The 26,310-nt window shown below is 40.2% G+C and overlaps 1 protein-coding gene and 1 non-coding gene across 6 annotated transcripts in view; one reads left to right on the forward strand and one right to left on the reverse strand.

Moving 5' to 3' along the window:
* Nucleotides 1-26,310, reverse strand: part of SCAI (suppressor of cancer cell invasion) — a 180,008-nt gene that overhangs the window by 128,316 nt on the left and 25,382 nt on the right. The window lies entirely within an intron of this gene.
* Nucleotides 10,265-10,451, forward strand: LOC116532490. Its single transcript, XR_004260885.1, has one exon. It is a non-coding gene; the product is annotated as a U2 spliceosomal RNA (small nuclear RNA).

Genomic DNA, 26,310 nt, shown 5'->3' on the forward strand with positions numbered 1-26,310 from the left:
ATGTATACGTATATATATATCTCTATATATATGTATATGTGTATATATATATATCTATATATATATATATAAATTAGCTGGGTGTAGTAGTGGGTGCCTGTAAACCCAACTACTCAGGAGGTTGAGGCAGGAGAATCACTTGAGCCCAGGAGGTGGAGGTTGAGGTGAGACAAGATCGTACCATTGCACTCCAGCCTGGGCAACAATGTCAGACTTGTCTCAAAAAAAAAAAAAAAATTCTGGATATTTCAGAAGGATATGTTGCTTGAAATATACATTCCAAGGAAGAAGAGATTATAGGTATTTCATGATCCTCCAATGATTAAAATAATAGCAATAGAAATTTCGATATTTCAACATCAACATTATTTAAGAATGTATATATATTCTTTTATGTATATATTCTTACATATATAAGAATGTTTATAAGAGTATGAATATTCTAAGAATTTTTTTTAAACGAAGTTTCACTCTTATTGCCCAGGCTGGAGTGCAATGACACAATCTCTGCTCACTGCAACCTGTCTTAACAGACCCTGTCTCACTCTCTTGCCCAGGCTAGAGTACAATGGCACAATCACAGCTCACTGCAACCTCAACCTCCTGGGTTCAAAAGATCCTCCCACCTTAGTCTCCTCAGTAGCTGGGACTACCAATGCATACCACAACACCTGGATAGCCTTTTTTATTTTTTGCAGCGACGAGGTCTTGCTATGTTGTGCAGGCCAGTCTCAAACTCCCGGTGTCAAGCAATCCTCCTGCCTCGGCTTCCCAAAATGCTGAGATTACAGGCGTAAGTCATCAGGCCCAGCACATATTTAGAACATGACTGAAAATATAACAACCTTATCTCTTATTGAATGGTAAATCTGGATTACAATTGTAAAAGAGACTTAATAAAGCAGTGTAACCTTTATTTTCTACAAAATGACTATACTGGTACATAAAATGAAACAGAAGCCTTGAAAAAACAAACTCTCATGAGTAACAAGATTGTGTCAATCTTATTTGGAACTGTTCAACCTTATATATCAAACATTTTGGCAGGCCAATAACTGTAACATTATAATTTAAGAATATTAAGAAGAGGCATGGCTGTAAGACACAGTCACATTGTTGGTAAATTAAGAAACAAAAGGGGGCCAGGCGCCGTGGCTCAAGCCTGTAATCCCAGCACTTTGGGAGGCCGAGGCGGGTGGATCACGAGGTCAAGAGATCAAGACCATCCTGGTCAACATGGTGAAACCCTGTCTCTACTAAAAATACAAAAAATAAGCTGGGCATGATGGCGCATGCCTGTAGTCCCAGCTGCTCAGGAGGCTGAGGCAGGAGAATTGCCTGAACCCAGGAGGCGGAGGTTGCGGTGAGCCGAGATCGCGCCATTGCACTCCAGCCTGGGTAACAAGAGAGAAACTCCGTCTCAAAAAAAAAAAAAAAAAAAGAAACAAAAGGGGTCAGATGTGTGAGAGAACTTCTGTGGTGGTGTTTTTCCTATTTGTGGACTGCAAAGGGAAGTCTCCAATCCAGTTATTAAACTTTCAGTCTATCTGAGGTAATAGCTACTATGCCAAAAGCAATTATCCATGCTAGTACTGGAGATGTTTTGTTGTTAGTGTTTTAGCAGAAGTCAGATAATTCCTGGGTTTGTCTGTATGTGCCCTTATCCCTTAATCAACAAGAACATCTACAACATCAAAATTCTCCCTCCTGTTTCCAGGTCTTCTCAACTGGCAAAATCACAGATTAAAAAAAAAAAAAGAATTAGACAAATGTGTCCAAAATTGTCTTTACTGCAAATGTTTTGAGACAAACTTTAAAAACAGATTTACTTGTAAGGGATTTTGTTGAGATGCAGAGAAGCAGCACTTCCTTGAAGTTTATTTCTGATACTGTTAGCTACATTCTTGGCATCCTTTAGGAATTTTAAGAATACATATTCATATCCAGGAAAAAAATGGAGAAAATGTATATGCAGATACTTCCCCAAATTAAACTAAGCATGATGTAATTCCTATAGAATTTTATTATGAAAGAAATCACTTTTTATCCTTTCTTTTCTTTTTTTTTTTTTTTTTTTTTGAGACAGTATCTCACTCCGTTGCCCAGGCTGGAACACAGTGGTGTGATCTTGGTTCACTGCAACCTTTGCCTCCAGGTTCAAGTGATTCTTGTGACCCAGCCTCCCCAGTAGCTGAGATTACAGGTGTGCACTACCATGCCTGGCTAATTTTTTTGTATTTTTAATAGAGATGGGGTTTTGCCATGTTGGCCAGGCTGGTCTCGACCTCCTTGCCTCACGTGATGCACCAGCCTTGGTCTCCCAAAGTGCTAGGATAACAGGCAACAGCCGTTGCACCCAGCCCACTTTTCATCCTTCAAAGAAAAACAAATGCACATCTTATGTTTAGGCAAAATGTAGGAATTATCAATGGTACTTTGGCTTAGGCTCTGGCTGGCCTTGAACATTCCAGACTTTTAGAAGGAATAATGAATATAGGGGGATCATGTGTCTGTCAGTAACAGGTGTTAAATTCTATTGTCTCTATGAATTTGACTACTCTAAGTACCTTGTATAAGTGGAATCATATTTGTCATTTTGTGCCTGGCTTATTTCATTTAGCACAGTGTCTTCAACGTTCATTCATGTTGTAGCATGTGTCAGAATTTCATTCCTTTTTACAGCTACATAATATCCCATTGTATGGATATACCACATTTTGTGTAGCTGTTCATCTATATCAATGAACATCTGGGTTATCTGTACCTTTTCGTATTGTGAATGCTGCTGCTATGAACCTTGGTGTACCAATCTGTTCAAGTACCTGCTTTCAATTTATTTGGGCATATGCCCAGAAGTTGAGTGGCTGGATCATATAAAAATTCCATATTTAATTTTTTAAAGGGATTGCTATGCTTTAATGTAAGATTTTAAAGCACAAATATCAGTGTATTCTACAAATCCATAAGTAGCCCGTCTCTTATGTTGACTGTCCACATTTAGCTTATAATTGCAACCTGCAACATATATGTCAGAAGTGGCCCAGGTTTTCACATTTAGAAGGGGAAAAAAAGCAGTAATAAGAGCTATCACTTATTGACTGTTTATTATGCCCCAGATTCTGAGCTCAGAGCTTTACACAGATTCTTGCATTGAATCCTCAAGACAAACCTACTTGGTCCTACTAGCTCCATTTTAGAGATGACTAAGTAGGTCAGATAGGTTAATGACATGCCTAAGATCACAAAGCAGAAAAGTGCCAGCACCAGGACTCAATTTCAGTCCTAAGTCAGTGTCTTTGCTTTAATCACTATTCATTCTTTCAACAATCATTCATTAAAGGCTTATTACATGTCAGACAATATTCGAATTGCAGATGACACAGTGTGAGCAAAACACACAAAAAATATTATTGGACTAACATAACTTACCTCTAGTTGGGGGAGACAGTACAAATTATATAAATTACATAGTATATTAGATGGTGACACATGCTCTGGAGAAAAAGCAAGCAGACAAAGGAGACAAACAGCTGCGACTGGAAACAGGCTGATCACTAAAGACCTCACTAAGATCACATCTGAGCAAAAAAACTTGAAAGAGGTGAAAGAATAAACCATGAGGGAAATCTGGTAGAAAATTATTCTAGGCAGAGAAAAGAGCAAGTGCACAGGCCCCAACTTAGCCTGCCTGATGCGTCTGAGCTACAGTGAAACACTGAACTAAAAACTGTGACTGAGCTGGGCACGGTGATGCACACCTACAGTCCCAGCTACTCAGGAGGCTAAAGAAGGGGAGCTGCTTGAGTCCAGGAGTTTGAATCCAGCCAGGGCGACACAGTGAGACCCCGTCTCTTAACAACAACAAAAACCCAACTGAGACTGAAGCAGAACCGGCCTTAGGTTGATGAGGAAGGGATGAGGTCAGAGAGATAATGAAGAACCAGTTCGCACACAGCCATGTAGGCCACCAAAAGGCCTTCAGCTTGTATGCTGAGGGAAATGAGGAGCCACTGGAGCGTTTTGAGCAAGGAGTGATATGATTTGATTGACATTTTAAAAGGATCACACTGGCTACTGTATTGGGAGACAAGAATGGAAGCAGGGAAGCCAGTTATAAGCCTGCTCTAACAACTCAAGCCACAGCTTAAATCAGTGGAGAGAGTGGTAAATAGTTAAATGCTGAATATTTCCTAGAAATAGAGCTGAGACTTAACTGATGGACTGGATATAGAGGATAAAACAAGGTGAAGAATGACTCCAAGGCCTTAGGTCTGAGCAACTGGAAGGATGGAACAGCCACTGACTAAGAAGAGACTGCAAGTACCACAGGTCTGAGGGTCTACTGGGAGCTCCACTTTGGGCGTGTTAGGGGTAAGAAGCTACTGGACATCTGAGCAAAAATGCAGAACAGACAGCTGAAACTTTGAGTCTAGAGTTCAGGGGAATGGTGTAGGCTGGAGTCAATTTCATACCACAAAATGTGCCAGAAACTGTATCAGACACTAGAAATACAGGGATGAATACATAGTACTGATCAGCCAAGAGACTAAAGTACATCCTTTCCCTCTAAATATATTTCTCAGTGTGTTTGTTAACAGTTGCTATGAAAGAGCAGGGAAAATGTCAGTCAGCTAAACAGTTTAGATTTTCTTTTGAGGATTTTTCAGACTTTAAAAAACTAACATATACTGTGACTTCCCACAAGGGGATAGATACATCAAGCTGTTATGTGAACTTCTTAGCTTTTGTTGAAGTGTATGTTGTAGGCACATACTGGTCTAGGGCAAGGTTCTCAACTCCAACGCTATGGACACCTGAGACCTTGATGTGGGCGCAATCCTGTGCGCTGCAGGATGTTTTGCAGCATTCCTGGCCTCCACACACTAGATACCAGTAACACACCTCACATCGGTGACAAAAATAACTGTCTCCAGACATTACTAAATGTCCCCTGAGGGACAAAATCACCCCTAGTTGAGAACTATTGGTCTAATGTCATAATAATATATGCTTCCATAGGAAAATGATGATATTCCTTTTTCCTAAGTCTACTTTTATTTATTTAGCAGTAGAAAAGGATCTATTCATCTATCCTAATTATCCCAATAATGAGTTCATTAACATTTCCCTAATTAAACAGATAAGAGGCCATTAGACATAAATTTCCTCATTTTCCCCTCCAGCCTCAATCTAACTTACCCTCCCTCAATCCTCCTCTTTCACAAAGAACAGCTGCTCCTCCAGCCACCACTGGTACACTGGATTCCAGTCCCACTTGCCTCCAACCACAACTTGACCATCAGCTACTCCCTGACCAGTAAGTTTCACTTCTCCCTCAGCCTTCAAACATGCCAATTTCTTCTCTTAGCAAAATGAAACAAACAAATCTAAACACTGTTTTTTTGTTTTTTCTTTTCTGAGATGGAGTCTCGCTCTGTCACCCAGGCTGGAATGCAGTGGTGCGATCTCGGCTCACTGCAACCTCTGCCTCCCAGGTTCAAGCGATTCTCCTGCCTCAGCCTCCCAAGTAGCTGGGATTACAGGTGTGTGCCACCACGCCCAGCTAATCCTTATATTTTTAGTAGATGTGGGGTTTCCCCATGTTGGCCAGGCTGGTCTCTAACTCCTGACCTTAGGTGATCCACCCGCCTAGGACTCCCAAAGTGCTGGGATTACAGGCATGAGGCACCAGGCCCGGCCCTATCCAAACCCTTTCTCCTGTTCCTTAACTCATCTCTCTCTCTTTCTCCATACAACTAAATTTTCATGAGGTTCCATCTTACGCGCCTGCCCTCTACTTTTCCTCACTGCACGCTTCCTTCTCTGCCTAATCAAGTCTAGGTCTACAGCCATTTTTCTACTCTCTCAAAGACGAGGACCTCTTATTTGCCCCATTCAATGGTTTCCTCAGAGCCTTTCCCTGCCTGGTATCACCTAGTGCTGAAAAAAATTTTTTTTTAATTTTTTTTTTTTTGAGACAGAGTCTGGCTCTGTCACTAGGCACCAGGCTAGAGTGCAGTGGCGTGATCTCGGCTTACTGCAACCTCCACCTCCTGGGTTCAAGCAATTCTCCTGCCTCGCCTTCCCAAGTAGCTGAGACTACAGGCGCTCACCACCATGCCCAGCTAATTTTTGTATTTTAGTAGAGACAGGGTTTCACCATGTTGGCCAGGATGGTCTCGAACTCTTGACCTTGTGATCTGCCCGCCTTGGCCTCCCAAAGTGCTGGGATTACAGGTGTGAGCCACCGCGCCCAGCTGAAAATATTTTTAAATGAACTTCTGAAGAAACTTTTTGACCCAGTAAGCAATGTCTTTCTTGAATCTCATGACATTATTCTCTTGGTTCTCCTTTCACCTCATTGATGGCTTTTTCGCAGTCTGTGTTCGTTTCTTCTGCATCCTCTAACACAGGTAGTCCTTTGGGGATGATTTTCAGTCCTCTTCTAAATGACTTCCAGGACTCCAAATACTCCTAGGAATTCCCTATTTAATTCTGACCTCATATTATATCCTGAGCTCTAAATTAAGATTTTTAACAGCAAGATGGCAGATTTTTAATAAAAGAACCAGATATAATATTAACATCAACAATAACCACTACTAGAAATGTCTTTTACATCCCAAGTACCCAAAAAAGTACTTTATAAATATTCACTCATTTAATTTGCTCCTCAACAAGCAGTCCTTACTATTCCAACTACATTAATGAAGTTACAATCTCAGAGAAGTTAAACAACTTTCTTACACAGCTAGTAAACTGTAAATCTAGGACTGGAAAAAGAGTTTACTTCAAAGCCAATTTCTTAAGTGATACTGTTTCACCTTATCTTTGTGATTTCTCCTCAAAATTCAATTTTCTTAGGTCTTCCAGAGTTTCACAAACTTATGGGATAATTTAAGGTTAACATTCAAACTATATACTCTTGGCCTCTTTATTAAAAGAGAAACATTATTTTTCTAAGAAACTTGGGGCTAAAAGGAAGTTAGTGTTATATAATTCATCTCTCAGCCTGTAGGCAGAAGTGTATCTAACCCATTCCAGACAGATGGGTATCTTCTATTTTTAATGACATCTAGGAAAGGAAACTGTCGCCTACTAAATTTAGACTGTGAGCCAAAGGAAAGAAGCATATCTAATTTTATGCTCCATATAGCCAGGCCTTCACATATAGTTGGTTAACGTGCATCCTAACAGGATTATTACAAGTAGAAATGAACACTTAATAAAAAAACAAAGGCAATCACTAGAAAGTGATTCAGCTGGACTCTTCAAGTTGACAAGAAAACAGAATCATTCCAGTTCAAACTACAATGGAGCTGACATCATAACAATTCTTCCTATTATATTAAAACCCATCTGGCAGAAGTGGGAAAATGACAAAGGAGTGTCCAGTAAGATGCATACATGTTTCATGGAGGTACCTAGTTTTTAAAAGTTAATTTGAAATCTTAATGGAGAAGAGTCATGAATGCATCCTAAGTCATTGACACTGTGAAGTTTGTAGTTACATCTTTGCCATTACTTATTAACTCTAGACTTTAAATCTAAATACTTCACAATCTCCCTAAAAGATTTTAGTCTAATTCTGTGTTTCTAATTCTGTGTTTCAGATCATCTTTCCTGGATCTCAAGACATTAAGGAAAAAACAAACAAAACTAATATTGCACAAATGATGCAAAATGAAGCGATTTCTGACAATGTGTTTTACTTTTTTTTTTAAAGACGGGGTTTCTCCATGATGGCCAGGCTGGTCTTGAACTCCTGACCTCAGGTGATCCACCCACCTCAGCCTCCCAAAGTGCTAGGATTACAGGCGTGAGCCACCGCGCCCAGCTGTATTTTACTTTTAAAAAAAAAAAAAAAAAAAAAAAAGGACTAGTGCAGTGGCTCACACCTGGAATCCCAAGGCTTTGGGAGGCCAAGGTGGGCAGCCTCTCAAAACCTTGGGATTCCAGGTGTGCGGATCACTTCAGCCCAGGAGTGAGTTCAACACCAACTGAACAACACGGTGAAACCCAATCTCTACTAAAAATACAAAAATTGGCTAAGCATGGTGGTGTACGTCTGTGGTCCCAGCTACTCGGGAGGCTGATACAGGAGGATTGCTTGAATCTGGGAGGTTGAAGCTACAGTAAAATGTAATCATGCCACTGCATTCTAGCCCGGGTGACAGAACAAGACCCTGCCTCAAAAAAAAAAAAAAAAAAAAAAGGAAAGAAGAAAAACTCTTTGCACTGTTACAACAGAAAGCTAGAATCACTTTAAGCTTTTTTTCTTGAAGAAGTCACTGGATGGAGTTGACAGAAACATTTATCTAATTGGCTGCAAGTAAAATAACTTCCCAAATTAACAACTTGAGAATGCATCTTTGCAAAGTTAGGAGGGCTTTAGCATTACTTCAAATGACATAAACTCCTGGGTCAAATCATATAAAACTACGTTGATCACTTTTACTAATGATTAAAGGAAACTGAAAAGTGCATAATTATATAAGTATACCTCTGACCTCCACTATCACATTAAATATGGTACAGACTAGCAATAAGTGCAAACTGACAAATGTGGGGACATATTTGTATAAAGCTACACTGGTAATGTGTTGGTACAATTTCAAAAACCTGGGTCATAGCTCAACCATTTTTAAAAAGAAATGTTCACCAAAAATAGCAAATATCTACAGTAAGGCAAAATATTGACCTCACCTAATCAGGCAAAACCATGAAATACTTTTTTTAAAGTAAATCATGTTGTTTCCCAAAAGAGAGAGTATATTTCTAAGCATAATAATGAGGTAGGATATTTGTGACCAAAATAGTTCTTTACCCAATCATTATTTAGTGAATGACTTGACAATGAATTTGTATTAAAGGGACAAAATTTTATTTTGCCACATTCTAATCTTATAATCATTGTTTTAAACTACCTAAGTGAAAACTCTTATAAGCACTATATATATTTCAAACCAATAACCATCTTCAAACTTAAGTCAAAAAGTTAAGGCCAGTCATGGTGGCTCACACCTGTAATTCCAGCACTTTAGGAGGCTGAGGCGGGTAGGATCATTTGAGCTCAGGAGTTCAAGACCAGCCTGGGCAACATAGCAAAACCTCATCTCTACAAAAACAAAAAAATTTAGCTGGACGTGCTGGCAGGTGCCTGTGGTCCCAGCTACTCGGGAGGCTGAGGTGGGAGAATAGCTTGAGCCCAGAAGGCAGTGGCTGCAGTGAGCCAAGACTGTGCCACTGCTCTCCAGCCTGGGTGAGTGAGACCCTGTGGCAAAAAAAGAAAAAGAAAAACAAAAAAAAAGATGGCCTCTCCCTCAAAAATCTAGCCTAGGCTGGGTGTGGTGGCTCACACCTGTAATCCCAGCACTTTGGAAGGCCAAGGCAGGCAGATCACTTGAGGTCAGGAGTTCAAGACCAGTGTGGCCAACATGGTGAAACCATGTCTCTACTAAAAACACAAAATAAGCCAGGTGTGGCAGTGGGCACCTGCAATCCCAACTGTTCAGGAGGCTGAGGCAAGAGAATTACTTAAACCTGTGAGGTAGAGGCTGCAGTGAGCCGAGATCACACCATTGCCCTTCAGTCTGTGTGACAGAGTAAGATCCTGTTTCAAAAAAAAACATTGGTGTCAACACTGTTTTGTTTCCTTAATAGTAACAGTCTTCAAAGGGGCTTGACAGTTTTTCACTTTTGCTGACAGCCAACTGATCCATCAACTTTCATAAATCATCTGGTGATTAAAAAAAAAAAAAAAAAAAAACCCAAAGACAGCCAGGCGTGGTGGCTCATGCCTGTAATCCTAGCACTTTGGGAGGCCGAGGTGGGTGGATCACCTGAGATCAGGAGTCCAAGACCAGCCTGGCCATCATGGTGAAACCCCATCTTTATTTTTTAAATAAATAATAAAAATTTAAAAACAACAACAAAAACAAAGCCATCACATACCTCTAAAAATTCAACTCCAACCTGGGCAACATAGTGAGCCCCCATCTTTACAAAAAACTAAAGAATTAGCTGGGCATGGTGACATGTCCCTGTAGTCCCAGCTACTCAGGAGGCTGAGGCAGGAAGATTGCTACCACTGCATTCCAGCCTGGGTGATACAGTGAGACAATGTCTCTAAAATAAAAAATAAAAATTCAAATAACTCACTACTACAACAGTAAATTAGAAAATGTTCTATTTCTCCAAGACCTAAGTCTGCTCCTATTCCCTTCATGACACTGGGAAAACTATTTGTATTTTTATATTACCTATCGCTTCTTGGCCTTTTGGCTAAGATCAAGTGTAATATTTGTTCTTATCAGTTTACTGTTACATGTCTCATTTCCCTTCCCCACAAAATAAAGAAATTTGAATGTTCTTTAAAGTCCTTCAGGTTCAAATCTCTGTAATTCTGTACAATGTATCTGAATGTGTATAGCAGAAACAGGCAATGTATTTTAAGAATAAAGAGAACCACAGATAAATACTTTGGCACAATTACTTATACATATTTTCTACATTTCCACTTTTGGCATAGAGAAGGAAATTCTTTACATTACTATATTTTATCTCCAAGAACCTAAAGCCTCTCTCCTTTTAAGTTTCCAAATCTTAATCTCAGAGGATAAACACTTTTTAAGACAAAGATATAGTTAAGTCAATATTTAGCCAATATGATCTTGGAAAGTTTCTTAAATTTCGGACTAAATACCTTAAACAGTTTAAATTTGTAAGTGTAAATCATTCTGATTGTCTTCAAATAAAAGCAAGATGAAAAACACAAGCATTGGAAGATTCATTTCCAATGCCCTAGTCATCTAGTAAAATATTTTAGCATCAAGAGCTTTATTTCCCATCTGACATCATCAGGGATCTAGTTTGACAGTTCCTCTGTACAATTTCTACTGTAAGACTTCTCTGGCCTCTCTTGGCACATGTAACCCACTGCTAGGTAATATTTTCTTTGGCAACAAATTATGTACTTTATAGAAATAGATCTTCAACTGAACCCTCACCATTCAAACCCACATTCTTCCCAAACATGTGAATCTTACATTAAGTCTTGTATAACAATATGGACATATTTTATTGCATTGAAATGTTAAATATTCATTAAATTCTCCCTGCTAGAATGATTCAAGTTACAATCTCTCTTAAAGAAAAATCAAAATGGTTTTGCTAAATCATATGCTGAAAGTGTTATTTTTCTTTTCCTTTTTTTTTTTTTTTCTTGAGACAGGGTCTTACTGTTTTGCCAAGGCTGTAGTGCAGAGGTAAAATCACCGCTTACTGCAGCCTTGACCTCCTGGGCTCAAGCAATTCTCCCACTGTAGCTAGGCATGTGCCACCATTTCTGGTTAATTTTTTTTTTTTTTTTTTTTTTTTTTGGTGTTTTGTAGAGTCAGAGTCTCACTATGTTGCCCATGCTGGTCTTGAGCTCCTGGGCTCAAGCGATCCTCCTGCTTCAGCCTCCTAAAGTGCTGGGATTACAGGTGTGAGCTACTATGCCTGGCCTTGAGTTATTTTTCTTTCTTTCAAATGCCCTTGAATTATAAGCAAATACATATTCTACTAGGTTTCAGGAAATAAAAACAAAATTAACTGTAATTGAGAAAAATAAGTACAATATAAATGGAACTCCCAACGTTTAAGAATCAGAGCCAGGCAAGATAGCTCATGCTTGTAATCCTAGCTGTTCGGGAGACTGAAGTGGGAGGATAACTTGAAGCCAGGAATTCAAGAGGAGCCTGGGCAACATAGTGACACTCTGTCTCAAAGAAAATTTTAAATATCAGCCAGGTGTGGTGGCATGTGCCTGCAGTCCTAGCTACTCAGGAAGCTGAGGCAGGAGGAAGGTCTGAGCTGGGGAGTGAGCCTGACTGCAGTGAGTTATGATTGTGCCACTGCACTCCAGCCTCAGCAACAGAGCAAGACCCCATCTCTAAAAATAAATTTTAAAATGAGTAAATAATTTAAAGAACTATACTTTCAATTCACTATTCCCACCTTTTTATTTAATACATACCCTAACATATTTTTCCCTCATTAATAACCTATTACTACAGAAGTAAAATGTATATGTTATTGACTGACAAAGCCCAAGTGAACTATGGAAGCAACTACTTAAATCAAGGTATTTATTTTATTTATTTATTTATTTATTTTGACTCACTCTGTTGCCCAGGCTAGAGTGCAGTTGTGTGATGTTGGCTCACGCAACCTCCACCTCCCGGGTTCAAACACAGCCTCCAGAGTTGCTGGGATCACAGGCGCACACCACCATGCCTAGCTAATTTTTGTATTTTTAGTAGAGATTGCGTTTCGCCAAGATGGCCAGGCTAGTCTCAAACTCCTGACCTCAAGTGACCACCCACCTCGGCATCCCAAAGTGCTGGGTTACAGACATGAGCCACCATGCCTGGCTCCAAGCATGCTTTAATTTAATTCAAATACCTATAGCCCTTAAGACTCAGATGATAGAAAGTTTTAGTAAACATAGAATCTGCCCACTAGTTGATACTCTAGTAGAGAAGATGAAAAAGTTTACAAATTTAAACGTACATATTATATTGGTATGACATCATTTGAAAAAGCTAAAGATTGGAAAGTTTACTCATATTATAAGATGTATGACCTTGAACAGATCTTTCGTCTTCCTAGAAAAACACAGCTGACCAAAACTGAAACAAGTGCAAATGGAAAACCTAAACAGTCCTGTATCTATTGAAGAAGTAGATCTGTAATTAAACAGCGGTTCAAATAAAATCATCATACTGAGACTATGTCTCTAAAAGAAAATTTTAAAAATTAGCTGGGGATGGTGGCACACACTTATAGTCCCAGCTATTCAAGAGGCTGAGGTGGGAGAATCACTTGAGGCCAGGAGTTCAAGAGCAGTCTGGGCGACTGATATGGTTTGCATCTGTGTCCCTGGCCAAATTTCATGTCAAATGGTGATCTCCATTGTTGGAGGTGGGGTCTGGTGGGAGGTGATTGGATTATAGGGGTGGTTTCTCATGATTTAACTTGGCAATAGTCAGTTCTCATGAGAAATGGTTGCCTCCCAACTCTCTTGCTCCTGCTCCGGCCATTAAGACCTGCCTGCTTCTCCTTCACCTTCCACCATGATTGTAAGTTTCCTGAGGCCTCCTCAGAAGCAGAAGCTGCTGTACTTCTTGTTCTGCCTGCAGAACCATGAGCCAATTAAACCTCTTTTCTTTATAAATTTACCCAGTCTCAGGTATTTCTTTTTTATTTTTTTAATTCAGGTATTTCTTCACAATCATATGAGAATGGACTAATACAATCCTGCTCCTGCCATATAAGAGGCCTGGAGTAAAAGCTCCCTGAGGCCTCCCCAGAAGCAGATGCTGCCATGCTTCCTGAACAGCCTGTGGAACCGTGAGCCAAGTAAACCTTTTCTCTTTAAAAACCAACATCAATATTATGCAAACTTTTCTAGAGAAAAAGAAGGAACATTTCCCAACCCACTTTATACCCTTGGATAACCATTTATAAGGAAAATCTTGATGTCAAAACCTGAAGAAAGGCAGTATTATATACAAAATAGAGATGCAAAAATCCTAAAACATACATGAGTAAATTGAATTGGCAATATATTAAAAAAGGATCGTGACTAAGTTGGGTTTATTACAGAAATTTAAGGTTGGTTTAACATCCAAAAAAAAAAAAAATCAAACTAATTCAACACATTAGGAGGAAAAAAGAGAAAGAAAAAAAATCATATGATCTTCTCAATAGATACAGAAAAATCATTTGGTAAAATTAAACATCCATTCAGCTTTTTTTAAAGAAGACTTAAAAGACTTCATGTATATATATATACATATATATATATATATAAAGACGGGGTTTCACCATGTTGGTTAGGCTGGTCTTGAACTCCCGACCTCAGGTGATCTGCCCGCCTCAGCCTCCCAGAGTACTGGGGTTACAAGCATGAGCCACCACGCCCGGCCACTTAAAAGACTTTTACTTCGGCCGGGCGTGGTGGCTCAAGCCTGTAATCCCAGCACTGTGGGAGGCCGAGGCGGGTGGATCACGAGGTCAAGAGATTGAGACCATCCTGGTCAACATGGTGAAACCCCGTCTCTACTAAAAATACAAAAAATTAGCTGGGCATGGTGGCGCGTGCCTGTAATCCCAGTGACTCAGGAGGCTGGGGCAGGAGAATTGCCTGAACCCAGGAGGCGGAGGTTGCAGTGAGCCGAGATCGTGCCATTGCACTCCAGCCTGGGCTACAGAGCGAGACTCCATCTCAAAAAAAAAAAAAAAAAAAAAAAAAGACTTTTACTTCTACTAAGGTATAGTAATGGGGACTAGATTTACCCTCCTATCTGGAAAAGAAAAGAAAACAGGAAAGAAAGCAGATGAAATAGAGTAAATCAAGCTGTCCAACCCATGGCCCACGAGCCACATGCAACTCAGGACAGCTTTGAATGTGGCCCAACACAAATTCATAAACTTTCTTAAAACATTATGAGATCTTTTTGTGATTTTTTTTTTTTTTTAGCTCATCAGCTATCATTAGTGTTAGTGTATTTTACATGTGGCCCAAGACAACTGTTCTTCCAGTGTAGCCCAGGGAAGCCAAAAGGGTGGACATTCCTGGACTAAATAGCAGTTTTCAAGACATTGGACATTAGGCAACAAGGACAGTGATCTCTGAGGACAAAAGAGGGGAGGCCCTACAACTACCCCAGCTGACTGCCTTGAGAGCATTTCTAGGATGTAGCACAGGGAAGGGGAACTCAGGCAGAAGCCCTGAGTTGAAAAGATGGAGCTGAGTGTCTAGAGAGACTAAGGCATCTACAGTGCACAGGACAGAATGCTGTAGAGGAGAAAGCTTCACAGAGAGAAAATACTAGAGATCTGGGGAGAGTTTCTCTCAAGTATTCCATCAAGTACTAATCAGCCCATGTGTAGAAGAAAACTATCAAAGACAGAGGAAAGAACCATCTGAGAGGATTAGAGGGAACAGTCCCTGGAACTCACACACAGACAGTAACAGTGACTGCTCCCACCAGCCAGACTTGAAAAACCTTATAATTCCCTGGTATTCAGAAGGGTCATGTCACAATAGTAGAGTTATATGCCCTAGGGATGACAGCCCTAAACGGTGCTCTGATCCATCTAACAAAGCTTAAAAGTATGACCATAAAGAACAGAAATATTTCCAAATAATTTAACTGCATACCAATAAAAGTCTCAAGAAATTTATTAAAAAGAAAAAAAAAATCAAGTATCTTTAAAATGTCTACCATCTACTCAAAGATAACTAAACATGGAAAGAAGCAATAAAATATGAGAAAAATCAACCAATCAAAACCAACCGAGAACAGAACTGACATTAAAATAGTGATTATAACTATAGGGGTGAGGAAACTTCTTCTAACAGGCCAGATAATACATACTTTAAACATTGTGAGCCATACAGTCTCTGTAATACCTATGCAACACTGCTGATGGGAAAAAGTCTTAGGCTTTTCACATGACAAACAGGATACATAAATAACCAATAAACATATACAATGGTGTCTGGAGTCATCAATCATCACAGGAATGCAAATTAAAACCACAGTGTGCCCCGGTAGCAACAAACACACCTAACACCCAGTTCTTGGCTTATAATGCTATTCTCCAATAAAAGGAATCAGGGATCCTTGGAGAAGTATCTGATTCTATGGCTGACGAAATATACAAGATGAACCTGGGGAATCTTGTAGAGGCAGAAAAGGAAGGAAATGCTTAAAAAATAAAATAATACAAACCCATAATGATAGTGGTATGTCAAAGGGACTTATCAGCCAACTAAAAGAGCTCCCAGTGACCAATGCTGGAACAATTTGAGCAACAAAATAAAGTAGTACTAGATTATAACCCAAAGTATGAAACAAACATCCATGAGTCCAATTATACAAATATATGATTGAATATACAGACAAATATTAAATGAAGAAAAACTGGCCGGGCGCAGTGGCTCACGCCTGTAATCCCAGCACTTTGGGAGGCCCAGGCAGGTGGATCACGAGGTCAAGAGATCGAGACCATCCTGGTCAACATGGTGAAACCCCATCTCTACTAAAGCTACAAAAAATTAGCTGGGCATGGTGGCGCGTGCGTGCCTGTAATCCCAGCCACTCAGGAGGCTGAGGCAGGAGAATTGCCTGAACCCAGGAGGCGGAGGTTGCGGTGAGCCGAGATCGCGCCATTGCACTCCAGCCTGGGTAACAAGAGCGAAACTCCGTCTCAAAAAAAAAAAAAAAGAAAAACTTAATTTATGTAGGTATTTTATCTTCAAGGAAGTGGAACACAAGCTTCACTCTTTAAGTGTGCACTGTGCAGTGACTTCCTTCCAAAGAGTACAGTATGAAAAGGGTGAATAAAGTAGTAACTTAACAATGAAGAAATGTGACAAACCCTAATGTAATGTAATGTAATCAAGTTTCCTGTCAATAGAAATAAATCATGCAGAACCTAAAAATCCAATCTAATCATGAGAAAAACACCATACAAATCCCAGTTGAGAGACATTCTACAAAATATTTGACCAATGCCCCTCAAAATTTTTTTGCCCCCTCAAAATTTTCAAAGTCATCAAATATAAGAGAAGTCTGAGAAACTGTAACTAGCAAGAGGATCCCGAGGAAATGCGATGACTAACTGTAATGTGGTATCCTGAGTGCAACAGAAAAAGGATATGAAGTAAAGACTAAAGAAAGTAGAAAAAAGTATGAATTTTACTTAAAAATTTTAAAAAGTAAATGTAATATGTATAATCATAATGTATAATATATATAATCATATCACCTCTTGTGTTATATGATCATTATAAAAGACGTTGAAAATCCAGAAAGTATAAATTTTTTTTAATTATCCAAAATTTCAATCTCTGGAGGTAACCATGATTAACATGCTAAGGCAATGGTTCCCAAACTGTGTGCTCAGGTGCCTTGGGGTACCACAGCAAATTCACAAGGATGTTGCAAAATACTTTAAATTTTCAAGGGAAATACAGTGACATCTGTCGGATACTATGCAAACTACAAGTTCTAGGTAGTTCAACTTTAACAGGTCACTCAACATTCCTTTCAATAGTGTCCTATCTTTGTGAAGCTGATTTTTAGTAGTCGCTGGCATAAAAAACAAATGCTATGTGAAAATCCCCTGGTACAGGGAATGAGTTGATGGTGTACAATGATTCTAAGGTTTGAGAAGTTGTACAATACCTAACATACACTCCACTAGTAACTACAGTTACTGAAGAATAAAATAAATTTTCCTTAAAAACAAAACATATTATACGCCTACTATAATAGCTAAATATTTAAAATACGAAGGGCTGGCAAGGAAGGAAACTGCAATTCTCACTGAAGTAGCTGATGGCGGTGTAAACTGGTACAACCATTTAAGAAAACAACTGTCCATATTTAATTGACAAATGCCCGTTTTATATGACTCAGAATTTCTTTAGATATATAACCTGAAGGATGTCCTTGTTTTTTTCCCAGAGACAGGGTCTTGCTCTGTTGCCTAGGCTGTAGCACAATGGCATAATCACAGCTCAAAGCAGCCTTGAACTCCTTGGCTCAAACAATCCTCTCACCTTGGCCCTCCTAAGTAGCTGGCACTACAGGTATGTGTCACCACACCCAGCTTTTTTTTTTTTTTTTTTTTTTTTTTTTTGAGATGGAGTCTTGCTGTGTTGCCCAGGCTGGAGTGCAGTGGTGCGATCTCGGCTCACTGCAACCTCAACCTCTCAGCTTCAAGAGATTCTCCTGCCTCAGTCCCCCAAGTAGCTGGGATTACAGGCATGCGCCACCACGCCCAGCTAATTTTTGTATGTTTAGTAGCGACAGGGTTTTGCCATGTTGGCCAGGCTGGTCTTGAACTCCTAACCTGAGGTGATCCAACCACATCAGCTTCCCAAAGTGCTGGGATTATAGGCCTGAGCTTCTGTACCCAGCCTAAAGAAACTCTTGAAGCACATGTACACCAGAATATACTTTTTAAATGTTTGTAGTTGCATTGTTTGTAATTTAGAAACAAACCAACCGCCCACAGACAAAATAGTGACATACAGATGTTACTGAACACCATGTAACAGTGTAAATAAATGGAGTATATCAATATGCATCAATACAAATGAATCTCAAACTCCTAATATTGAATGAATAAAGCAAACTGAATACATACAGTGTCAATTCATGTATATAAAATTTAACAAACCTAAAACTAAAAAATCGATTTATAGTTATAGTCATATCCAGTCATTTAAATACTATATTTAATTATATCCACGTTGTAAAATCATGAAAAAATGCAAATGAATAAAACTAATTCATTCTTCCAATACTTGAGGGAAGGAGGCAAATGCCACAGAAAAGAGGAATATGAGGAACTTTCAAAGAATTGATACCATACTATTTTTCTAAGCTGACCAGTGGGAACAACGACATTTACTTGTAATTCTTCTTCTTTTTTTTTTTTGAGATGGCGTTTCCCTCTTGTTGTCCAGGCTGGAGTGCAATGGCACTATCTTGACTCACTACAACCTCCACCTCATGGGTTCAAGCAATTCTCCTGCCTCAGCCTCCTGAGTAGCTGGGATTACAAGCATGTGCTACCATGCCTGGCTAATTTTGAATTTTTTCAGTAGAGACGGGGCTTCATCATGTTGGTCAGGCTGGTATCAAGCTCTTGACCTCTGGTAATCTGCCTGCCTCAGCCTCCCAAAGTGCTGAGATTACAGGCATGAGCCACCAAGCCCAGCCTATAATTCTTCTTTAAAGTATACATATATTGGCCGAGTGCAGCCTGGCCAACATGGTAAAATCCCATCTCTACTGGGAAAAAAAAAAAAAAAATTAGCCAGGCGTGATGGCACATGCCTGCAATCCCAGCTACTAAGGAGACTGAGGCAGAAGAATCGCTTGAACTGAGGAGGCGGAGGTTGCAGTGAGCCAAGATCATGCCAGTGCACTCCAGCCTGGGTGACAGTGAGACTTCGTCTCAAAAAAATAAATTAATTTAAAAAAAAATAATAAAGTATACATATGTTATATATGCTTTTTGTGTATATATTAAGCTTTTTTTTTCTTTTGAGATGGAGTCTCACACTGTCGCCCAGGCTGTAGTGCAGTGGCATAATCTTACCTCACTGCAATCTCTGCCTCCTGGGTTCAAGCAATTCTCCTGCCTCGGCCTCCCGAGTAGCTGGGACTACAGGCATGCGCCACCATGCCCAGCTAATTTTTTTGTATTTTTAGTAGAGACAGGGTTTCACCATGTTGGCCAGGATGGTCTCGATCTCTAACCTCCTGATCCATCCAACTTAGCTTTCCAAAGTGCTGGGATTACAGGCATGAGCGACCGAGCCTGGCCTAGAATTAACTTTTTCCATTTTTTTTTTTAAGATAGAGCCTTGCTTTGTTGCCCAGGCTGGAGTGCAATGGCACAATCTCGGCTCACTGCAACCTCCACCTCCCAGGTTCAAGAGATCCTCCTTCCTCAGTATCCAGAGTAGCCAGGATTACAGGCATGCACCACCACATATGGCTAATTTTTGTATTTTTAGTAGAGATGGGGTTTTGCCATGTTGGTCAGGCTGGTCTCAAACTCCTGACCTCAGGTGATCCGTCCGCCTTGGCCTCCCAAAGTGCTGGGATTACAGGCATGAGCCACTGCACCTGGCCTAGAATTAACTTTAAAATATTAAAAGTATTATTTGTTCAACAAAGAATTTGTTGAACGCCTACTAAATTCCACATTTTTCTGTGCTTTATCAATAAAAAAAAAAAAAATCCCAGTCCCTACACAGCTTATATTTTAGCAGAGGGAAAATGACACAAAGCAAAATCCAGAATGATTAAACATGGGAAAAATAATATATACACACACTGTTATTTATTTTAAAAAATAAGTAGAGGCTGAGTGCCGTGGCTCATGCCTGTAATCCCAGCACTTTGGGAGGCCAAGGCAGGTGGATCAGGAGGTCAGAAGATTGAGACCATCTTGGCCAACATGGTGAAATCCCCTCTCTACTAAAAATACAAAAAAAAAAAAAAAAAAAATCAGCCAGGCATGGTGGTGCACACCTGTAGTACCAGCTACTTGGGAGGCTGAGGCAGGAGAATCACTTGAACCCGGGCGGTGGAGGATGCAGTGAGCCAAGATCGCACCACTGCACTCCAGCTTAGTGACAGAGCAAGACTTCATCTCAGAAAGAAGTAGAACAGAGAAAGGGATACCAGGACATACTGTAATATGAAATAGTCACTGTATTTATTTTAAAACATTTAAATTTTTTATTACAAGTAAAATTTTATTATTTTATATATAAAAGCTCTAGATTTTTACCAGTTTATAAGAACTAGGGAAAAAATCGAAGAGACAAAAACCACCAATAATGTATTCAGAGAAAACCATTTTCTGCTTTCAGTAACTTTAAGACTGTCAGGCCAGGCGCAGTGGCTCACACCTGTAATCCCAGCATTTTGGGAGGCTAAGGCAGGTGGATTACCTGATGTCAAGAGATTGAGACCATGCTGGCCAACATGGTAAAATCCCATCTCTACTAAAAATACAAAAATTAGCTGGGCATGGTGGCTCATGCCTGTAGTCCTAGGTACTCAGGAGGCTGAGGCAGCAGAACTGTTTGAACCCAGGAGTTGAAGGTTGCGGTGAGCTGAGATGTACCACTGCATTCCAGCCTGGCTACAGAGTGAGACTCCATCTCAAAAAAAAAAAAGGAATGTCAAGCAGACTCTCCATCAAAAGCCCTCAGAAGATTAAAAAAAAAAAAAGTACCTGACCTATTAGATGCTTTAAAAATATCTGTTGAACAAATCACTGTTTTCTCTTGAAAATCTGTCCTAATTATCCCATTATCTGAGCTGGCATTTTCCATGAAATAAAAATTTTAAAAATAATTTATGCAAAATAAAGAATGTCTGGTCGGGCATGGTGGCTCACACCTGTAATCCCAGCAGTTTGGGAAGCTGTGGCAGGTGGATCACCTGAGGTCAGGAGTTTGAGACCAGCCTGGCCAACATAGCAAAACCCCGTCTCTACTATAAATACAAAAATTGGCTGGGCATGGTGGCGGTGCCTGTAATCCCAGCTACTCAGGAGGCTGAGACAGGAGAATTGCTTGAACCCAGGAAGCAGAGGTTGCAGTGAGCCGAGATCATGCCACTGCATTCCAGCCTAGGCAACAGAGCAAGACTCTGTCTCAAAAAAAAAAATTTTTTTTAATTAAAAATTAAAAAGGCGGCTGGGCACAGTGGCTCACACCTATAATCCCAGCACTTTGGCAGGCCGAGACAGGTGGATCATGAGGTCAGGACATCAACACCATCCTGGCCATGGTGAAACCCCATCTCTGTTAAAATGCAAAAAATTAGCCAGGTGTGGTGGTGTACAACTGTAGTCCCAAGCTCAGGAGGCTTAGACAGGGGAATCACTTGAATTCGGGAGACAAGAGGTTGCAGTGAGCCGAGATCATGCCACTGCACTCCAGCCTGGTGACAGAGCAAGACTCTGTCTCAAAAAAAAAAAAAAAAAAAAAAAAAAAAAAAGCTGGTACAGTGGCTCACACTCTAATTCCATCACTTTGGGAGGCCAAGGTGGGAGGATCACAAGGTCAGGGGTTTGAGACCAGCCTGACCAACATGAAGAAACCTTGTCTCTACTAAAAATACAAAATTAGTTAGGCCTGGTGGTGCATGGCTGTAATCCCAGCTATTCAAGAGGCTGAGGTAGGAGAATCGCTTGAACCCAGGAGCCGGAGGTTGCGGTAAGCCAAGATCATACCATTGCACTCCAGCCTGGGCAACAAGAGCAAAACTCTGTCACAAAAAAAAAAAAAAAGAAAGAAAGAAAGAAAAGAAAGAATGTCTGAACTCTCATTTACCCTTTCACTTATCATATATATTCTTTACCTGATGCCAATTTTCAAATACATTAATGTATCTGACATGCTGCAAAGGATAAAGGAATCTGAAACATGAGAGAATGAAGAAAAATCTGAGGCTTGCAGGAATTCTATGCTGATTCAAAGAATACATTCCTACACACCTGAAGAGGTTTTATCACTCAGTAACACTTCAATAACTACTTATCCATCATTTCCTCTGAAGTATGTGGCTTGTCTATTATCCAATAAAATAATATCACTTACATTTCAGCCTCTAATTCTTATATACAAGAGACATGCAATAGCATGAACTGCCTAGAAACAAAATTATTTTCATTCTTACTAGTCTTTATATTCTTTTGTACTGAAAAGTAAAAATGTACATAGGTTACCCAAAACAACTCGTTTTACCTGATTACCTGAATCATTATAGAGGAATGCCTGATAAAATTATACTATCTCAGTTTTAGAAACCTGAGGAACTTTGGCCAGTGTGGTGGCTCATGCCTGTAATCCTGGCACTTTGGCCGAAGTGGGTGAATCACCTGAGGTCAGGTGTTTGAGACCAGCCTGGCCAACGTGATGAAATCCTGCCACTGCTAAAAATACAGAAATTAGCTGGGCATGATAGTGCACACCTGTAGTCCCAGCTACTCGGGCAACTGAAACAGGAGAATCACTTGAGCCCAGGAGACGAAGGCTGCAGTGGGCTGATATCACACCACTGCACTCCAGCTTGGGTGACAGAGCAAGACTCCATCTCAAAAAAGGGAAAAAAAAAAAAAAACAGCAGCAGCAGCTTGAGGAACTTTGAAGCATTTGAAACCAGAAGACCTCCTTATCATGGGCTTTCATTTCTTTTATGAGACTTTAATAAACCCTCACAGGAAATTATCTCTACCAAGCTTTGTTTTTCTTAATAATGTCAATATCACTAGTCAGTCATAGCAAAAATTTTACAGAGCAAAACAAAATGGTGTTTTGTCTTAAGTGTGCCACTTCCTAGCTGTGTTACTTTGGGTAAATCACTTTAATTACCTAAGTCTCAGTTTCTCTTTGTAAATGTGAATAATTCCCCCGTCTTCTAGTGAGGTAATAAATATAAACCTTATCCGCTAATAAGCACTAGCACTGTGGGAAAAAAGTTATCCTCTCTTGAGCCCCTCCTTCCATTTTGTTTAGCAGGTGGTGCTGGCTACCTGCAATCAGCTAAATACTAAACAATTAAAAATTGATTTAAAAAACATATAGTGAACTTAACACTTAAAATCTATACATTTCATTATATGTAAAATATTAATCAATACATTTAAAGGGCTTGTTAAAAAATAAACATACTGGAGCCAAGCACAGTGGCTCACATCTGTAATTCCAACACTTTGGGAGGCCAACACAAGAGGATCATTTGAGGCCAAGAGTTCAAGACCGGCCTTAGAAACATAGCAAGTCCCCAACTCTAAAAAAATTAAAATATTAGCTGGGCATGGTGGCATGCACCTATAGTCCCAGCTACTTGGAAGGCAGAGAGAAGAGATCTCTTGATCCCAAGAGTTCAGGAATATAGTAAGCTATAATCCTGCCACTGCATTCCAGCCTGGGAGACAGACAGCCAGTCTTGAAAAATAAATAAATAAATAATAAATAAAACATAGTGACAACAAGTAATATATTTGAGACGCCATTGCCTAATCTTTTTTTAATTTTACTTTCAGTAGTGGAACACATGTGCAGAACGTTCAGATCTGTTAACAGGTTTACATGTTCCATGGTGATCTGCTACACCTATTAACCCGTCACCTAGGTTTTAAGCCCCGTATGCATTAGCTATTTGTGTCCTGATGCTCTCCCTCCCCTCGTCACCCCCACCCCCAAATGGCCTCATGCGTGTTGCTCCTTCCTGTGTCCATGTGTTCTCATTGTTCAGCTCCCACTTATGAGTAAGAACATGTGGTGTTCGGTTTTCTGTTCCTGTGTTAGTTCGCTAAGGATGATGGCTTCCAGCTTCATCTATGTCCCTGCAAAGGATGTATTCTCATTCCTTTTTATGAATGCATAGTATTCCATGGTGTATATGTACCACATTTTCTTTAACCAGTCTATCATTGGTGGGCATTTAGATTGGTTCCATGTCTTTGCTATTGTATCACTGCCTAATCTATCAGTATCACTTACTATCAAGAAGTCCAGGCTGGGCATGCACACCTGAAATCCCAGCACTCTGAAAGGCCAAGGCAGGAGAATTGTATTAAGCCCACAAATTAAAGACTAGCCTGGGCAACATGACAACATCAAGACCCCATCTCTATTAGGAAAAAAAAAAAGCAGTAGTAATGAACAGCCAATATTTTGTGGCAGTATCATTGAAGTCTCAAAGCAAACCTATGAAATAGATACCATTTTATAGATAAAGAAATTGATTTATGGCCAGGTGCGGTGGCTCACGCCTATAATCCCAGCACTTTGGGAGGCCAAGGCAGGTGGATCACCTGAGGTCAAGGGTTCAAAACCATCCTGGTCGCCGGGCGCGGTGGCTCAAGCCTGTAATCCCAGCACTTTGGGAGGCCGAGGTGGGTGGATCACGAGGTCAAGAGATCGAGACCATCCTGGTCAACATGGTGAAACCCTGTCTCTACTAAAAATACAAAAATTAGCTGGGCATGGTGGCGCACGCCTGTAGTCCCAGCTACTCAGGAGGCTGAGGCAGGAGAATTGCCTGAACCCAGGAGGCGGAGGTTGCGGTGAGCCGAGATCGCGCCATTGCACTCCAGCCTGGGTAACAAGAGCGAAACTCCGTCTCAAAAAAAAAAAAAAAAAAAAAAAACCATCCTGGTCAACATGGCAAAACCCTGTCTCTTCTAAAAATATAAAATTAGTCCGACACAGTGGTGTATCCCTATAATCCCAGTTACTTGTGAGGCTGAGGCAGGAGAATCACTTGAACCTGGGAGGCGGAGGCTGCAGTGAGCCGAAATTGCACCATTGCACTCTAGCCTGGGCAACAAGAGCGAAACTCCATCTCAAAAAAAAAAAGAAAGTGATTTACAAAGAGGATGCTGCCTTCCACGGTCACACATGTGGTTCGAATCACCCAAAGTCACTGCTTATTAACATGCACACAACCTTCTAAACTAGAAGTACATAAGAATGGAGTTATCTAGGCAGAAATATTATTGTCCAATATTTGATTTCTTGTTTTGTAATGCTCTTTAGTAAAAAAAATAAATAAATATGTAAAATGAAAGTGAAATAACAATCTATAAAGGAAGAGAACATACAATCCATTTTTCTTCTCTTATAAAACTAACAGTGCTCCTAAAGGTAAAAACATATCTTTTTCTTACAGTTGAAGCAGTTCGACATATAGTATGATCTCTACTCTAAACTCTGGCAAAAATGGAATACCAATCCAGTTATCCACTGCCATATAACTTAGTGACTTAAAACAATCTTTCATTGTGCTCATGAATCTGCAATTTGGGTAGAGTTTGTTAGGAACAACTCATCTCTGCTCTACATATAAACACTACGTGAGCACCCATTAGGGCACTGTGACGGGGATCTGAAGGATTAGGATCTGCTGACTCACATGGCTAGGAAGTTGATCCTGGATGTCAGCTGGGAGCTCAGCTAGGCTGAGAGTCAGGAGCTTCCCTCTTACACAGGCCACTCCTAGTTGCTTGGGCTCCTCGCATAGTAACTAGTTCCAAAAGTGATTCTCAAGAGAGAAAGTTAGAAGCGCGTGGCATTTTTACAAACTAGCCCTAAACGCGACGTGTTATTTGAACCATGCTCAACTGGTAGAGGCATTTACAAAAGTCTGCTCTGGTTAAGAAATTGAGACACAGACCTCATCACTAGATGGGAGGACTGTGAAGATGACGTTGTAGGTAGAACACGTGAAATGAAAGGTATTATTGTAGATATATTTGGGATAAACAATCTGTCATACCAATAAAATGGTTGTATGTCAAAATACACCTAAGTTGACTTTTTGCTAATAGTGTTTATTGGTTTCATTAAGTAGAGTTTTCCTGTAAAAGGTAAGGAATAAAGAGATTAAAGACAGTAACCTGCCGAGCGCAGTGGCTCACGCCTACAATCCCAGCACTTTGGGAGGCCAAGGCGGGTGGATCACGAGGTCAAGAGATTGAGACCATTCTGGTCAACATGGTGAAACCCCGTCTCTACTAAAAATACAAAAAATTAGCTGGGCATGGTGGCACGTGCCTGTAATCCCAGCTTCTCAGGAGTCTGAGGCAGGATAATTGCCTGAACCCAGGAGGCGGAGGTTGCGGTGAGCCGAGATCACACCATTGCACTCCAGCTTGGCTAACAAGAGTGAAACGCCGTCTCAAAAAAAAAAAAAAAAAAAAAGACAA

The sequence above is a fragment of the Sapajus apella genome, unplaced genomic scaffold (assembly GCF_009761245.1).
Source record: "Sapajus apella isolate SASKATOON/1434 unplaced genomic scaffold, GSC_monkey_1.0 scaffold76, whole genome shotgun sequence".
Classification (NCBI taxonomy): Eukaryota; Metazoa; Chordata; class Mammalia; order Primates; family Cebidae; genus Sapajus; species Sapajus apella.